This window comes from Nelumbo lutea, chromosome 1 (assembly GCF_056320005.1).
Source record: "Nelumbo lutea isolate HS-2025 chromosome 1, American lotus-T2T, whole genome shotgun sequence".
NCBI lineage: Eukaryota > Viridiplantae > Streptophyta > Magnoliopsida > Proteales > Nelumbonaceae > Nelumbo > Nelumbo lutea.
The window spans coordinates 104,317,882-104,336,774 of record NC_142684.1 but is presented as its reverse complement, the minus strand read 5'-3'; the positions used below and the strand labels follow the sequence as shown (position 1 = coordinate 104,336,774).

The 18,893-nt window shown below is 40.8% G+C and overlaps 1 long non-coding RNA gene and 1 other non-coding gene across 2 annotated transcripts; both read left to right on the top strand.

Moving 5' to 3' along the window:
- Positions 1 to 1,519: 1,519 nt before the first annotated feature.
- On the top strand, positions 1,520 to 2,859 carry LOC148876541 (uncharacterized). The gene is made up of 2 exons (XR_016105248.1): positions 1,520 to 2,166; positions 2,428 to 2,859. It is a non-coding gene; the product is annotated as an uncharacterized LOC148876541 (long non-coding RNA).
- Positions 2,860 to 5,731: 2,872 nt separating this feature from the next.
- On the top strand, positions 5,732 to 5,813 carry TRNAS-GCU (transfer RNA serine (anticodon GCU)). Its single transcript has one exon. It is a non-coding gene; the product is annotated as a tRNA-Ser (tRNA).
- Positions 5,814 to 18,893: the final 13,080 nt, after the last annotated feature.

Genomic DNA, 18,893 nt, shown 5'->3' with positions numbered 1-18,893 from the left:
TCGAATTCGAATATACCCTGATTTGAATCTGGTTCGATCCGTTTGCATCCCTAGGCCCAAACCCGGCTCAACTATATACATTTATACATTCATATGTGTGTATATATAAATGTTGCATACATATTTACATATATATATATACACGTATTTGTATATATAACATTTGCGTACATATTGTGCATACATATTTACATATATACATAAATATATGTTTTATATATTTACATAAATACATTTATATATGTTTAATTTTAGAGTGGGTTCATTGACCAACCCAAACCCGGGACTTGGGCCCAAACCCAACCCAAGTGTATCAAATTATAGTGTGGGCTGGGTTCGAGTTGGGAACAACGGGCTTGACCTCGGGCTTAGTCTGAGCTCAAGCCTTAAGCCCAAGTTTTAGGATCGGGCCTGGATTGACCATAAACCCGACCCAACCCTCCCGACTTGCACTCCCTACATACTATGAGTCTAGCACCAGAAGCTAATCACACCATTATATTGATTTTTTAGGTGTTTGGCATTGATGTCATTGCTCCAAAGATGTTTTCTAAGAAAGCAGTGTTGTATGCATGAGTGTCTGTTGCATTGTTTTCTCAGAAAATGACTTTTTTTTTTTTATTTGGCATTGATGCTGCTATATAGGTTGTTTTTTGGGAAAACAACATTGGTTTTGTTTGGTATCAGTGTTGTATAACCGTTTTCAGCATTGGTCTACAATATCCAACGCCTAAGATGATGAACAAAGTTTAGCTGAACGCTTTAGCTTTTCAATAGGTTGTGGAACCAATGATAAGGTTTCATGCCAATATTTAAATACATGGGGCTTGCATCTTTACAATGGGCCCCATGAATTTATTACTAGCGTGGAACCTCTTTATTGATTCCACATCCTACTGAACAACTAAAGCGTAGGTTGTTTACTAAGAAAATATTGAATTTGACATTTCTTCATACCACACTTTCCTGATTTCCAAGGTGTGGTCGAAAGCAACATTTTTTTTCTAGAAAAAGGATACCAAATAAGAGACCGTTTTCTAAAGCACCACTTTTTCTTATATGTACGACATGATGCCAAACATTGCCAATATCGTTACACTATGATATCACCCATGACATGGAGATACCGGCACTTAAATCAGCCTGTGCTTCAATACGACTAGAATTTTTTTCTCATTTTGGAAAATATTCTTACTATGGGCCCACCAAATAAACCCCGTAATTGTTCTTTCTCCAACGATCAGACCACCATTCTAACCATGGTTTTCAAAATTGGACCAGACCAGACGGTCGGACTGGAAAAACCAATAACCGTTCAACCCTTTATGTCTGATTATTCTGTAAACTGGTAAATCCTAAAAAACCGTTGAAAATGTCAGAAAATCACTGACCCGGGCGGTCAAACCGCTAAACTGTTTGACCCGGGATACAAATTTCATTTTCGTTGATTTAAAAAAATAATAATAAAAACAAAAAAAAAAGAATTAGTAATTAGGCCTTTAGGGTTAGAACGAAAGTCATTAATTTCCGTTTTAACCATTCCCTCCTCTCAGTCCTCATACCCCGACTGACGACTTGCGGCAGCCACAACTGACGGCGATTCACGACGACCAGCGGCGGTGGTAAGCTTCATCTACGGCGCTTTGCATTTTATCAAGGACTTGCAGCGGCGGCCGGCGATTTTGCAGTGGCCAACCGCCAGCGGCCACGGTGGAGTCACCGGTTCTAGGTAGAAATCCACAAGATTTGGCATAGCATCTCCTTTGACCAAAGAAGAGAACAACGACACCTACATTTTCAACCGAAGATTTGTAGTGGCCAACAGCCTTCGTGCACTTGAAGGTGAACAATCAACCGCCGGTGACCAAGATTTACAGCGGCAACCGGCGAACACAGTGGAAGGATTGCATCAGCCAGCTTGTATTGAGGCTTTCTTGCACCGACAACTACATCTTGCTCCCAAATCTCTGCGCATTAGTCATTCCCCCTTTTTGTAATATTGGGGCTTTCTTACACGGACAACCACCTCTTGCTCCCAAATCTGTGCGCATTAGTCATCCCCCCTTTTTGTAATATTGGGGATTTCTTGCACCGACAACCACCTCCTGCTCCGACTAGCATGTATTGACCGGCGGAAACTTCTACAACAGCCCGAGAACGAATGCAGTAAGTGACTGAATAATTGTGGAATCTCAATATCTCATCCTTTGTTTCTTGTATTTATTTAATTTTTATGATTTTTTATTATTTATAAATATTTTTTTGTTTTTTATTTTATTTATGATGTCACGGGTCAAACCATTCAAATCGTTCGACTCGAACGGTTGAACCAATGAACCAAAAAACAGTGACAAGAACGATTCTATTTCCGGGTCGATTTTCAAAACGATGACTCTAACACTCAATCACGAACACTTTTATCTGTAGCTGTTCCATCCTCAAATTTAGCACTAACCCAAACCATATGGGCCGGACTCCAGGACAACACAACAGAGTATGATCAGTTGTTTTCTTCGACTTACCACAAATACAACATGGGCCGGACTCCAGGACAATACAACAGAATATGATCAGTTGCTTTCTTCGCCTTACCACGAATACAACAGCTTTCACCCCACACATGGCACATTTGCAAGTTTTAACAAGTGGGTAAAGCCTGCATTATCTTCAGATGAAGGTGCTTTTGGGAATTCTTTTTTGAAGGGAAGATCTATCAACTATAATTGAGCTTTTTACATAATGATTTTGGCAGTCCAAAGATCATTTGGGTGGAGGTATGTCTTTCCACACAAAGACGAAATGAAAAAAAAGGTGAAAAGCTCTATTTCTAATTTTTTGAAATAAGTTTAAATCAAGTTTCTTATGTTTACTTGAAACAATTTTTCATTTCCCAACCAAACAAAGAAAGACCAAAAAAACAAACTGCTAGACTTCTCGAATGAGGAATGTTGCCTAATAGTCGAAAGAATCCATGATGCCTATCTATACCATGTCATAATCTCATGGTCAATGAACTGAGCAACGCTACATACATTTGGTGAATGTAGCTACTGATTTGGGTGGCCCAGCATAGAAATCCAAGGATCACAAAATGCCAGAATACCCCATCCATCGCTAACAATCCACCTGCATCCCCATGTAACAAGGTCTCTTTGCTTATACCCCCTTACCTTGCTCCTTGCCCCACCCAAAATTACGACGTAGGGCACTTATCTTATTACAAACATTCCTTAGTAAGAGGTTAGTTTGCGCGTGGTGATGTGGTACAACAACATTGACTCGATGGTGGTTTTGATAGAAAAACTTCAGCTGTTGGGGCCCTGCAGCCTATGCTGTTGAGAGAATTTTTGGGAATACCATGTTACCATGAGAATGGATAAATTAGTAATTATATAGTAATTTAATTTTACTAAAATCCAAAGCAGGGCATGAATAGATGAACTGCCCAGAATATACCCAGCCAAAAAACTGTCTCAACAGCCTATGCTGTTGGGCCCCAACACCCAAAGTTAATCTGGTTTTGATAAGTACACTTAAGCCAGCCTGTGATAGAACATTTATCTTCCAATCTTGAAGTCTACTTTTTAATCTTATCCAGTAAGAACTTCCACCCCAAGTTTTGATGTAAATTTTCAAATAACATGCCTCTGAGATATTTGTCTTGTTTTCTCGTTAACTTCACCGCAGAGATTCTTGTATATGAATTATATAAATGACTTTGATATTATATTTCACGAACAATATGAATTGAAAATCATGAAATTTGGACCCTTGACAATTTAGTAAGAACATGACATTCAAACCAACTTTACTAATAAACACAATATAAATTTTAAGTATATATGAAAATATATATTTAAATCAAATTGAATTGTCTTATATCAGATTGCATAGAAGTAGATCTTCATTTGATCCAATTATAAAAAAGTTGAAATTCAGATCACTTTTAATGGGATCAAATCGTCTTTGGACAATCAGATTTTGTTTACAGTCCTCATATTTAAACCACAGTGCCCATATATATATATATATAAAAAAAAATCAGATTTTATGGATGACATTGGGTTTATCTATATCTATGATATACTACTATTATTAAAATTATCAATGAGTGTGAAACTTTTGTTTAACTAAAACATCCCTATTTTTAAATTTGATCCCTCTCTAATTGTGAGGGCAGAAAATGTAATTTGGACTACTATTTTTTACTTCATTTAACTCCCTCTCATTAAATCTTAGATTTAAGGTATTAATTACTATTGTCTCTTTCATTGAATCCCATTTTTAAGTTCTTTTTTTTCTCACCAATAAATTCTAACACTGATATCTATATCCAATACTTTGACAATATAAAACCCATGTTATTTTTCTTTTAAATTGACCCAAAAATGAAAGGGTTTTTCTATTTTGTGGCAAGTCAATGGTTCAACCTTTTAGGTCAAATGTGTCAAACCGTTGATATCATAATTAAAAATAAAAATTGAAAATAGATGAAAAAATACAAAAGTATGAAAAAATATAGAAAAATTTTGTAGAAAACATTTGGGCACATCTCTAATATTTTATATTAATTATAATAAAGAAAAATAAGTGTGGCAAACAAGAATTGTTTTTAATGATGACGAAAATGAAATACAAAATATAAAACTAACCTAAAAGTGAAATTGTTTTCTTATTTGGTGGCAAGTCAATAATTTAACCTTTTAGGTCAAATGTGTCAATCCCCGGTGTCATAATTAAATAATAAAATAAAATATAAAAATAAGAAATAAAAAAAATCATAAATATTGTAAAAAACATTTGGGCACATCTTTCATATTTTATATTAATCATATTAAAGAAAAATAAGTATGAAAAAGAACTGTTTTTATTGATGATGGAAACAAAAAACAAAATTTAAAACTGACCAAAAAATGTAATTACTTTCTAGTTTGGTCGCAAGTCAACAATTCGACCTTTTGAGTTAAATGTGTCAACCCTTGATTCCATAGTTAAATAATAAAAATTAAAAACATAGAATCACAAAAAATTGAAAAATACAAAGAAAAAATATAAAGAACATTTAAGCACGCCCCTAATATCATATACTCATTGTTTTAAAGAAAATTAAATGTAAAAAATAGGAATTCTTTTTATACGCATAGAAATATAAAAATTGTAGAAATTTAAAAAATATATTATTACTATTGTCATCTAAAATTTCTAAGTACAAAACACAAGAATAATTGTGTGAATTGCTAGTTAATATTGAGTTAAACGGAACATATTTATTAATAAAAATTCTTGGTTTAAAAGAACTCTAGTACAGTAGTACAAAACCCCATAAAAATTAACAATTGCAGTATAATTATATATCAAGTTGTGGAACTCTGGTATTTTATGATTCAGGGGCTATCATATTTTCTTAGGCCAATTGTTTATGGTGACAACATTGGATTGGGTCAAACAACAAATCATACCCTGGTCCAACCCGTTGAATGCCTATGAAATACGCACTGATCATAATTGAATCAACAACAGGTCATTGAATATGCTTGACACCATTTTCACGCCTTCCAAATGACAATATTACTATTGTCGTAGTTAAAAAGTCATATCAACAAGTTAACATCACTAGTAGATCTTTACAATATATCAAATTATTCTTTTAACTCATTTTGCTGCAAAGTGGGTGTTTATACCGAGAATAATCATATTACTATTAATAAATAAGCAATGTACCTTTCGTATTGTCGCTTTGGCCGAGTGGTTAAGGCGTGTGCCTGCTAAGTACATGGGATTTTCCCGCGAGAGTTCGAATCTCTCAGGCGACGGTTAGAGTTTTAATGTTTTACATAAGGGTTCATTAACTGGAAATCGTTCTAGTATCATATGTTCCCAGAAGCACATTTTTTTTTAATTATTTTATAAAAAAACCAATGCTTTATAAATAGAAAATTTACTAATATGACTAGGGATAATCATGGGCCAGACTTAGCAACCTATGAAAAGGACTGTAGGCCAGGCCCAAGTTCCGGGCTTGAAACTTAAGACCAAGCCCACCTGATTATGGGCTTATAAAATTTATATGTAAAAAGTAAAGCATATATAATATTTTATATTATATGTGTTGATGCTTGGATTGGCCGAGGTGAATAAAATAATTTCGTCCTTAGATTTCGGAGGTTGATCGGAAGTTTCGAGGGCTTGGAGAGGTTATTGCCGAGGCCGAGGCGGAGGAGGCTCCGAGCACTATAGAAGCCAAAGGTGGGTTGTCAAGGTACTGCAAGACAGAATACGTCAGAGGCCTCGTGTGAAAACCCGAGGTAGAGTCTTCGACGGTCAAATTAGTATGGGGTACGAAGAGGGGAACCAAGATATGGTTTGTGAGCCCAGTTCTAAATTAAGACTGTAGATTGTATTCGATTCCTCCCCTTACCTGGAGGAGGGCACCCTTATTTATACTTGAACTGCTTGGAGGTAGGTGGAGATGAACGCCTAAGATGGGTGCTGTACAAGAACAATCAGAGAGCTCTGCGGGGACGCGTGGGCGCTCCGCGATTGGCTCCGCATTGGGGGAGCAAAGTAACCCCTGTTGTAGCGGATCTCATTCCCGAATCTGGCACTCATGGGCTAGGTCTCCCATCCTCAAATGGGCTGGGTTGGGTCACCCCACATCACTTGCCCCCCACTCTTGAGGCCGAGAGAAAAATTCGGCTTCGACTGATGGGAGTAGTAATGGTGAGCGCCAGTGGGCTAAGTAGATGAGGTGTACCCTGCAGTGGCACCCCCTTTCTCGTCTCTACCTAGTTCGTCTTTATAAGTTGGGCCGAGGCTGCAAGTGGCCTATGGCACTGCTGCTTCGGACAAGTGACCCGGGAGCGTGCTCAGTGCGGATACTCTGGTGCCATCATTTGGGCTGAGGACCTGTGAAGCCGAAGGCTGTTTAGGCCGAGGGCCTATGGGGCCCAAGGATTCATGTGCGGGATGGCTTTTCGGTTGAACCAGTGTGCATGCTCGGGGGAACGGGTCACCTAGATCGATGGGTCACTGTGGGCAGACATGCTGATCTGTCTTGAGCGTCGTTTCGTCTTCCAAGGATGAGCGCTCAGGAATGCAGCACGACTGGATCGCAGGTGTGGAGGTACTTCTCATCTGTTAGATTCGAGATGATCCGAGCCATTATCAGTGCGTCGCTTCACCTTCCGAGGCTGAGCATCATGTGGCGCGCCATGATTGGGTTGTGGAGGTAGTGGCTTCTCAGCTGTTGGATCTCAAGAAATCTGGGTTGTTCGCTCTTCTTTAAATTGGGGCTTCAATAGCAGAATTCTTGTCATTTTGCCTCCAAGTGCTTTCGCCTTCGAGTGAACTCAGCTCCCAGATTCTCCAGTCTTCAACACTCTACCTTCACTTCTTTTCCTTCCACTCCCCTTTTTAGGTAATTTCCAACGATGTCTTTCTTAGATTCTGGACCTGTGTGCTATGAACTTCCGAATGTATCGGAGGGGAGAGTGTAACCTCCAGGGGAGCCAAAGACATCTGCTGAGGCAATGACCATCCCTGTGAGAGCACTGCATCTGTGACGCCGAGGGAGGCTGAGGGGGAGCAAGACTCGGACCTCATCCTTGGGACAAGTGTTGAGAGTGTTGCCAAGGTAGTGACCAAGGCTGATCCTTCTCGCCCAGAGTTCGAAGGTTCTCTGGAGTGGGATAAGGTCAAGGCCTTGATGAGGCAATACTTCACCCCTTCGCCCTATGGGGCGAGGGCACCATAGGCGGGTGATCGGCTATGGACTCCCAAGGAGGGGGAGATCTGTGTTTATCAGCACTTCCTCCAATTCAGTCTTCGGTTCCCCCTTCATCCTTTAATCTCTGACCTACTAAGGGTGTATGGGATTACTCTTAGCCAACTGGCACCCAATGCGATAGGAACCATTGTGGCAATGCTGGTGGTGGCTCGGCTCTAGGGAGTAGAGTTGATGCTGAAGCTCTTCCGAGCGGTCTTCCTGCTAAGGAAACACTCTTTCGAAGCTGGTGTCTTCTACTTCCACCCCCTCAAGTCTAAGCCCGTAGATAACCCTTCTTCTGTGCACAACTGGAAGAGTAAATATTTCTTTTTATCTTGTTCTGAGGGCTAGTCCTTTAAGTCGGGGTGGGGAGAGGCCAGCTTGTCTGCGGAGAAAAGTGACCCCTTGCTTATGAGTGAGGAAAGTGATGATCTCGTGTGGCTGCTCAACCTGGGGAGAGTCCGAGCCCAGCCCTTGGTGGAGGAGGAGATCTCATTGGTTTTCGTGGGGCTCAATCCTGCTCCTCTCAGTAGGATAGGCCATGCAACTCCTTTCCACGTTTTCATCGTCTTCGTCTAGGTAATGGTACTAACTGCCATTTTGCTTGCAGAGATGCAGATGGATGCTCGAAAGGCCATACTTGACTGTGCCCGCGTGATATAAAAGAAGTGGGTGAAGGCTGGCGGATAGATGCCTCAAAGGTCCACTGGGGGCACACCAGCCCAGAAGGAGAAGGCATCAGCCCCTACAAAGGGGGGGTCTTCCCATCAGGTCCCTGCCAAGGGGATGAGAGCACAGGTCCTTGCCAAAGGGACTTCTTCAATAGCTCCCCTGAAGGGAGCCACTCCACAAATCCCCACGAAGGGGAAGGGGCCCATTGAGGAGGGCCATTCGGAGTGCGAGGAGTAAGCGCCACAACAACTGGCTGAGGTGCCGAGGGGACCTGCCTACGAGGTCAAGGCTGAAGGGATTAGAGATCCATCATATGGATGGCCGAACCCTGCAGGTAGGTTAGGCGAAATTTGAAAAATTTCCTCTCCCCTCATCTGGGAATCACATTCCCTATTTTAGAAAATCTGCATTTTTAAGAATCAATCTTGAACCATAAACCGAACCAGATCTGAAACCAGAAGCAGGAGAGGGATATACCTGATACAAAGAAACAGTATCTCCCAATAGAGGTGTTCACGCCCAAGGAAGGAACCAACAACTTTCCCACAAAAGATGGCGTAGTGTAGGATGGAGCAAAATCAGCAATGTTTGTCCAATGAACCAAACCCTTCACAAGATTTCGCTGGAGGCTATGAGCACAACTTCAGATTAGCCTTTCTCCAAAGACTGATATCAAGATCCAATCTTGATCGTTCCTACTTGAAAGAGGAGATTGAAGTGGTAGTTATGGCGGCAATAGGAAGGAGGTGGCAGGGAGAAAATAGCACAGTGGTGCTATGTTCTCTCTTCTGTGTCTCTTGCTCTAAAAATGAAAATGAGATCTTCTAAAGGCTGCCGAACCCTTCTCCTTTTATAGCCTTAAAGGGATCAACTCCTAATCCCATTAGGAGTTGTTGATCCAAATCATATTTGGATTTGAATTCTCTTTAAGAGATAAGCATAGACCCTTATCTTATTTGTAGATTAGATCAACCCTCTCATAATCTTATCTGAGTGGATAGGTTAAGACCCTATCCTATCTGCTAATCTAATCTCAGATTCGCCCCTTTATTTAACTAATCAAATCAGCCCAGCTCGAAATGGGCTTTAGACCCAATAAGTATATGTGCTCACTTAGCCTTCCAAACTGTTGCCCAGTTAGGCTTTCTTGTATGGCGTGGGGCCCAAGCATTGATCTACACATCAGCCACAAGGGTTCGGCCCAGCCTTTGTTACAAGGCCTAGTCGAATTCACTGGAAAGCCCAATGAACCCCCTAAGCCCATCACATGGACTCTATGGGCCCAACAGTTACACTAAGTGGTCCCTGGGCTAAGCCACCTTGTAACACCGAGGGACTGTGGGCAGATGCAAGATTAGCCCATCAGGCATTACCGTCAATTGTCTTACACTTAACCTTTCAGCCCTTAATGATCATACACTGCTCGACAAGAGAGGACCTCTCCCTCAACTACAAGGAACAATGCTGCACTCTCTACTCACATGGATCCCGGGAATTAAAAATCTTTTGCAAACGTTTTGAAATCATAATATATATATTTATATCTGTATATAAAATATATTTTGCAAAAAAAATTTCAATGATTGAAATCGGCTGCCGGCAATCTTGGTTTCCATCAGAGAGAGTACAGCCCCAATCATTACCTCTGTCCGACAAAGGGGCTGATTTTGTCACTATGATCACCCACTCAGATGAATTCTCAGACTGTCCCAACATACCCATGTTTTGACCCCCTCTAAGGATCTCACTAATTGGCATATCAAAGACAGCCCAATCCAACACCTAGTGTAGTATCATAATCAAGTACAGGGGTCAGGTGTAACTTTCTAGTTTTGCCCTCTAATCTCCAAGGTCCAGGACAATATTGAAAATCTGGTCCGATTTAGGGTTTCAAGTAAACCTACACTGCATGTACCTCGAGTCTCACCCTAGCAGTTGAGACAGGCCACCCCAACACTTGGCGGCACATCAGTGTCAGCCTTAGCAGGATAAATTTCCCCAGACTTATCCAACGACTGTGAACATTCTAAACTAACACGAGTCTCATTAAGTGTCCAGTTTAAGTGTATTACACAGAAACACACCACAAGAACATGAATCAAATATGCACTTTATTCATTTACAATAAATGTCATAAGTACATCCATCTGATTGGAGCTAAGGGCATACAACTGTCTAACAGCTCCCACTTGCACTTAGGTCCAATTTGGTATAAGTCGGAGTCTCATACTTTCCGCGTGTTTCTCAAACACTTTCTGTGTCAGTGGTTTAGTCAATGGGTTTTCTACATTTTCCGTTGATGTTACCCTATAAATCAGGACATCCCCTCTACCAACAATCTCCCACAGTACATGGTACTTCCTCTCGATGTGCTTCGATTTTGAGTGGGCTCATGGCTCCTTAGCTTGAGCAATCGCTCCATTGTTGTCACACAACAACGGGATGGGTGATGTGCTGGACAGAACTACTCCCAATTCGTGAACGAACGTTTTCATCCACATAGCTTCCTTGGCAGCTTTACTTATGACAATGTATTCGGTTTCGGTTGTGGAGTCTGTCATTGACCCCTGTTTCCTGCTTTTCTAGCAAATAGCACACGATCCTATCGTGAAAACATGCCTAGATGTAGACTTTCTATCATCTGGATCCGACTGGAAATCAGCATCAGTATACCCCTGGATCTGTAGTGAGCTACCGTCGAATACCAGACAAAACTCTTTTATCCTTCGATGGTACTTAAGTATATTTTTCACAACGGTCCAGTGCTCCTTCCCTGGGTTGACTTGAAATCTGCTTACCACACTCACTACATGAGCAATTTCAGGACGAGTGCACAGCATGACATACATGATGCTCCCTACGACTGAGGCATAGGAAACGTCCTTCATACCCTCAATCTCCTCAGAAGTCTTGGGAGACATCTTCTTGGAGAGAGTGATTCCGTGCCTAAAAGGAACATTTCCCTTCTTGGAGTTCTCCATGTTGTATCTCTTGACAATTTTGTCAATGTAAGCAGATTGGGATAATCCTATTATCCTCTTTGATCTATCTCTATAGAGTCGAAGGCCCAGTATATAGGAGGCATCTCCAAGATCTTTCATGGAGAATTGCTGTGAAAGCCACACTTTCACCGTAGTCAACATTTCTACGTCATTCCCAATGAGTAGAATGTCGTCTATATACAGAACCAAAAACATAACCTTATCCCCACTTGAATTCCTATAAACATAGGGCTCATCCGGGTTCTGCTCAAAGTCAAACTTTTTTACGGTAGAGTCAAATCGGATGTTCCAACTCCTAGAAGCTTGTTTAAGTCCATATATGGATCTATTTAACTTACATACCATGCGTTCCTGACCCACAGCTATGAAACCTTGCAGTTGCTGCATATATATATGTTCAGTAAGATCTCTATTCAGGAATGCAATTTTGACATCCATTTGCCAAATCTCGTAGTCATGGTATGCTGCTACAATTAGCAGGATCCAAATGGATTTAAGCATGGCCACAGGCTAAAAGCTTTCCTCATAATCGATGCCCTCTTTCTGAGTGTACTCTTTCTCCACAAGACAAGCTTTGTAGGTCTCAACCTTAACATTGGGGCCTTTCTTCCTCTTATAGATCCATTTGCAACCAATTGCTTTTACCCCCAGGGGCAGATCTACTAGAGTCTAGACTCCATTGGTCTCCATTGAGTCCATCTCATCTTTCATGGCATCTACCCACTTCAGGGAATCTATGTCCAACATAGCTTCCGCATAAGTCACGGGATCCTCCTCACTAGTCAAGGCTTCCACCAGGTAACTATCCTAGTTATAGCCAAAATGAACTGGTGGCCTGAAGACCCGAGCAGATCTCCTAGGTTGGTCAATACCTGGAACTTGTGGGACACCTCCCACTGACCCTGAGCTCTCCTCATGAAGAACTATTTCCTGACGGTGTGAGTCCAAGATATAAACATTCTCTAAGAACTGTGCATTTCGGCTGTAGAACACCTTCTACTCACTTGGGTCATAGAATAGGTAACCCATAGAGCCTTTTGGGTAGCCTATGAATAGGCAACGACTGGTCTAGGATTCCAACTTGTTCGCACTCGTTCTTTTAACGTGCGTAGGACAACCCCAAATCTTTAAGTGTCTGACACTTGGTTTTCTTTCCGGTCCAAAGTTTGTATGGAGTATTCAGAACCGATTTGGTTGGAACCCGATTCAGCATGTATATCGCAATCTCTAATGTGTAATCCCAAAAGGATGTGGGCAACTCTGAGTGTACGAGAAGTGACCGGACCATATCCAATAAGGTCCTATTCCTCTTCTCTAAAGCACCGTTAAGCTGTGGTGTAGCAGGAGGAGCTAACTGTGATACTATCCCATTGACCTTCAAGTAGTCCCTGAATTCGTCAGAGAGATACTCGCCACCTCGATCTAATCGAAGGGCTTTAATTTCTCTCCCTAACAGTTTCTTGACTTCTTGTCTAAACTCTTTGAACTTTTCAAAGGATAAGGACTTGTCTCATTAGGTACATGCAATCATACCGAGAATAGTCATCGGTAAATATAATGAAATACACATATTGGTTACAAGTCCTAACACTCAGGGGACCACATACATCACTATGTATAAGGTCAAGCATGCCTGTACATCTTTTAGGCTTACCGTTAAATGGCCATTTTGTCATCTTACCCTGAAGGCAATGCTCACAAGTGGGAAGATCTTCTACAGTTATAAAATCCTAAGGACCATCCTTTACCAACCTTGTGATACGGTCAACACCAATATGGCCAAGTCGGTAATGCCATAGGCACGTGGGATTAATTGTATCACGATTTCTTTTCTTGGGGATATCAGCCGACGTAGTTTCGGCTATGTTAGTTTCTAGAGAAGGATGTAGAACATAGAGACCGTTCTCCAGTTCCCCGTATGCGATGAATCTGTTGTTTCTTTTAATAGTAATCGTATTACTAAAGAAGACAGAATAACCATCATCACATAGTTTTGAGACAAAAATCAAAATTCTTCTTAATTCTGTACATAAAGACAATCTTTAAGTACAATTATTCATTCTCTAAAAATTAACTCTACGGTTCTTATGGCTGCAACTACAACACTTGCAAAAGTCCCAAGTAGTTGAAGCCCCGGAGTCAATACACCAGGACACAAAAGCTACCATTAAATTGGTTTTTATGACACAAGATTCGAAATTACCTTTCTTGGATTCCAGGTATTGAGGAAAATTCCTCTTCCAGTGACCGGTCTGCTTGCAATACCTAGGTAGATTTTCTGGTTTGGTCAATACCTGGAACCTGTGGGACACTTCCCAATAACCCTGAGCTCTCCTCATCAAGAACTATTTCCTGATGATGCAAGTCCAAGATATAATCAGTCTCCAAGAACTATGCATTTCGGCTGCAGAACACCTTTTGTTCACTTGGGTCATAGAATAGGTAACCCATAGAGCTTTTTGGGTAGCCTATGAATAGGCAACGACTGGTCTTGGATTCCAACTTGTCCACACTCCTTTTAACGTGCACAGGACAACCCCAAATCTTCAAGTGTATGACACTTGGTTTTTCTTTCCGATCTAAAGTTCATATTGAGTGTTCGGAACCGATTTGGTTGGAACCCCATTCAGCACTTATATTGCAGTCTCTAATGTGTAACCCCAAAAGGATGTGGGTAACTCTGAGTGTACGAGAAGTGATCGGACCATATCCAATAAGGTCCTATTCATCCTCTCTAAAACACCGTTAAGCTGTGGTGTAGCAAGATGAGCTAACTATGATACTATCCCGTTGACCTTCAAGTAGTCCCTGAATTCGTCAGAGAGATATTTGCCTCCTCGATCTAATCAAAGGGCCTTAATTTCTCTCTCTAACTGTTTCTCGACCTCTTGTCTGAACTCTTTGAACTTTTCAAAGGATTCGGACTTATGTCTCATTAGGTACACGTAACCATACCGAGAATAGTCATCGGTAAATGTAATGAAATACACGTGCTGGTTACGAGTCCTAACACTCAGGGAAACTACATACATCACTATGTATAAGGTCAAGCGTGCTTGTACATCTTTTAGGCTTACCGTTAAATGGCTGTTTTGTCATCTTACCCTGAAGGCAAGGCTCACAAGTGGGAAGATCTTCTATAGTTAGAAAATCCTAAGGACCATCCTTTACTAGCCTTGTGATACGGTCAACACCTATATGGCCAAGTCGGTAATGCCACAGACACGTGGGATTAACTGTATCACAAATCCTTTTCTTGGGGATTTTAGCCGACGTAGTTTCGGCTATGTTAGTTTCTAGAGAAGGATGTAGAACATAGAGACCGTTCTCCAATTCCCCGTATGCGATGAATCTGTTGTTTCTTTTAATAGTAATCGTATTACTAAAGAAGACAGAATAACCATCAGCACACAGTTTTGAGACAGAAATCAAATTTCTTCTTAAGTTTTGTACAAAAGGACTATCTTTAAGTATAATAGTTCATTCTCTAAAAATTAACTCTACGGTTCCAATGGCCGCAGCTACAACACTTGTAGAAAATCCCCAAGTAAAGTGTTACTTCTCCTTCACTCAGCCTTCTGCTTACCTTGAACCCTTGTAGTGAATTACACGCATGAATTAAAGCCTCTGAGTCAATACATCGGGACACAGAAGCAACAAACAAATTGGTTTCTATGACATGAGATTCAAAATTACCTTTCTTGGGTTCCAGGTATTGAGGACAATTCCTCTTCTAGTGGCCGGACTGCTTGTAATAGTGACAGGCATCTGATGCCTTGTCTTTCCTCTGCTTTTTGAGTTTGGTTGCCTTTTTCTAGGGCTTTCTCTTTGCCCTCCTCTTCTTGCTCGATTTGCTTTAACAAGCATGGCAATGGGCTCATCCTTCTTAATCAATTCTTCAGCCCGCTGAGTTCCTGTAAGCTGATATTCAGCTTGTTCATGTTGTAATTCATGATGAATGGATTGAAGGATGAAGGCAAAGAGTTGAGAATAGCATCTATCCGGGTTACTAGATCCAGCCCGGATCCAAGAGCCTCCAGTTCGTTAATATAACTCATCATTCGAAGACAATGGTCATGAAATTGTTGGCCCTTGGACATCTGTGCGGTCATGAACTGCTTCAAAACATTCTATCGAGTAGAACGGTTTTGCTCTTCATACATTGTCTTGAGACTGTCCAATATATCCTTCGCAAGTTCGATTTAATCGAACTGTCTCTGTATTGAATTATCCAATGAGGCAATGATATAGCAGCGGGCAAGGGAGTTTTTCTCCTCCCATTCTTGGTATTCTCTTCTCCGGGCCTTAGAAGCCCTATCTCCCGGATGATCCGAGGTAGGATTCTTGGCCACCTTGTCCAACTTCTCAGAGGTTAAGACCAGCATGAGGTTACGATACCAGTCGGCATAGTTTGGGCCCTTAAGCTTGTTGTCATCAAGAAGCTTTACAAATTGTCCGTTTGCCATTTTCTGATAAAAGAACAAACATCTGTCCACAACCTAATTTGATTCATGTTCATTACATAGATATGGCTTTTAATCTCTGTTCCATTCCCATTTGTTCATCTCTGAGATTTTCCTCCTATCTCAATGACGGAGACAACAACTTGCCTCCGGAAATGTGAAAAACCACATAGGGTGCATGGAGTCAACTGTTTTAGCTGCAAAACCCCACCACCTTTCTGTGAAGAATCATATCCACTCATTATATGAGCTTTCCCTTTGACCTTTGTCAGACAAGGTTCATAACCATTTTCGGTTAAACCTTTCTATCCATGCTTACCCATCATATTCGAGAATGCCAAGGTACCATGATAGAGTTCCCATTTTTTGGTGAAGCCCCTCCCACATCGGTCTATGACGCCCCTATCATCTTATGAAACACTCAGACAAATCCAACAGCAAATGGATAGCCCATTTTTTTTGTGCGTTTCCTCATTACTGAATGACCCATCTTCATGCTAATGATGGAAGGCCTTAGAGAGTTCGTCATATGAATCTCCCTATCACATGCACTCATATTGCTGGAGGGAACAAGAATTATGCCCTAGCTTAATTTAGGTCAAACCAGAGTGGCTCCAACTGACTTTCATAAAGCCAGATTTTGGTGGGCCCTAATCGGCTAGGGTTCCGCACATATCCTCTTCAGGAGGTGTGGGGCCCACAACTGAGGGAGATCATCCAATGATCTTTAGGGACACCATGGCAATGATGTGCGCAAGAGCCATTGTCGTATCTGCATGGGCCAAGCACTTATGGCCCATGAACGTTACACATCACACATCCATACATTACATGTAGGGATAAATTGTTCCAATCAATTAAATATCTGTAAAGCCCATAATTAAAGCCCATTTTAATCCATAACATTAACAATTAACATTATCTAGGTATATGGGCCGAATTACGGTTAAGCAGTTTGACCCATATAGCCTTACAGGTTGGGTCGAATTAAACTATTAACTAATTATCAATCCTTAGGCCCATCAGTAGGAAATTAGAGCTGACAATCAGCCTCCATCGAACCTTATATTCGGTCCAACCAGTTTGGACCAATCTGATTTGAATGGGTCTAGGGTTTGATCTTTAATTAAAGATTTAATCCAAGAAAATGATCTGAAATTAAATACTGATCAAAGAAAAGCAAGAATCAGTCAGAGAAGGCTCTTCGCACATCACATCCTGCAAAATAGAGGTTAGATCACAGAATGTTGTTTCATAAACTACAAATCGAAATAGCGATATTCCCATCTGCGAAATCTCCTTCTTGCGCCGCCTTCTTTGGTCCAAAAATAATAAAATACAACCTTAAAATTTCTATTAATATTACCTCAGATCGAATCCTATACATTCATTCTAAAAATAAAATAAAAAAAATTTTTTACAGACCAAATGTAATAAATAAATCAAGAAACTGCAAAATTGCAGTTTTCTACGCCAATCAAGATTTTGATCTCCAGTTGTACAAACAACCCATAACTCAAGAAAATTATAATGAACAATTCTAAATAAAATTCAGATTTATAAAATTTAATTTTAGACCATTCACCCTCTATCAAGGAAACAATTTTTCTAGAAAAAACCCTAATCTGCGCAAATCGGGTAGAACACCTTTTGCCCATTTGCGCAGGTTCGGGTCTGCATTAATTCGGTTCAAGACTTGAACCTGCCTCTGATACCACTAAAGGGATTAGAGATCCAGCATATGGATGGCCGAACCTTGCAGGTAGGTTAGGCGAAGTTTAAAAAATTTCCTCTCCCCTCATCTAGGAATCACATTCCCTGTTTTAGAAAATCTACATTTTTAAGGATCAATCTTGAACCATAAACCGAACCAGATCTGAAACCAGAAGCAGGAGAGGGATATACCTGATACGGAGAAACAATATCTCCCAATAGAGGTTTTCACGCCCAAGGAAGGAATCAAAAACTGCTCCCACTGAAGATGGCGCAGTGTAGGATGAAGCAGAATCAACAATGTTTGTCCAATGAATTGAACCCTTCACAAGATCCAATCTTGACTATTCCTGCTTGAAAGAGGAGATCGAACTGGCAATTATGGCAGCAATAGGAAGGAGGCGACAGGGAGAAAATAGCGTAGTGGTGCTATGTTCTCTCTTTTGTATCTCTTGCTCTGAAAGTGAGAATGTGATCTTCTAAAGATTGCAACCCCCTTCTCCTTTTATAACCTTAAAGGGATCAGCTCCTAATCCCATTAGGAGTTTCTGATCCAAATCATATTTGGATATGATTTCCCTTTAAGAGATAATGATAGACCCTTATCTTATCTGTAGATTAGATCAACCCTCTCGTAATCTTATTAGGAGGTTTCCAGATCTGAATCTGTATTTAGATTTGGACTCTCTGAGTGGATAGAGTAAGACCATATCCTATCTGCTAATCTAATCTCAGATTCGCCCCCTTTATTTAACTAATCAAATCAGTCCAATTTGAAATGGGCTTTAGGCCCAATAAGTATATGTGCTCACTTAGCCTTCCAAACTGTTGCCCGGTTGGGCTTTCTTGTATGGCGTGGGACCCAAGCATTGATCTACACATCAGCTACAAGGGTTCAGCCCAGCCTTTGTTAGAAGGTCTAGCCGAATTCACTGGAAAGCCCAGTGAACCCTCCGAGCCCATCACATGGACTCTATGGGCCCAACAGTTACACTAAGTGGTCCCTGGGCCAAGCCACGTTATAATACCCAGGGACTGTGGGCAGATGCAAGATTAGCCCATCAGGCATTACCCTCAATGGTCTTACACTTAACCTTTTTGCCCTTAATGATCATACGCTGCCCGACAAGAGAGGACCTCTCCCTCGGTTGCAAGGAACAGTGCTGCACTCTCTACTTATATGGATCCCGGGAATTAAAACTCTTTTGCAAATGTTTTGAAACCGTAATATATATATATATTTATTTATTTATTTATTTATGTATATAAAATATATTT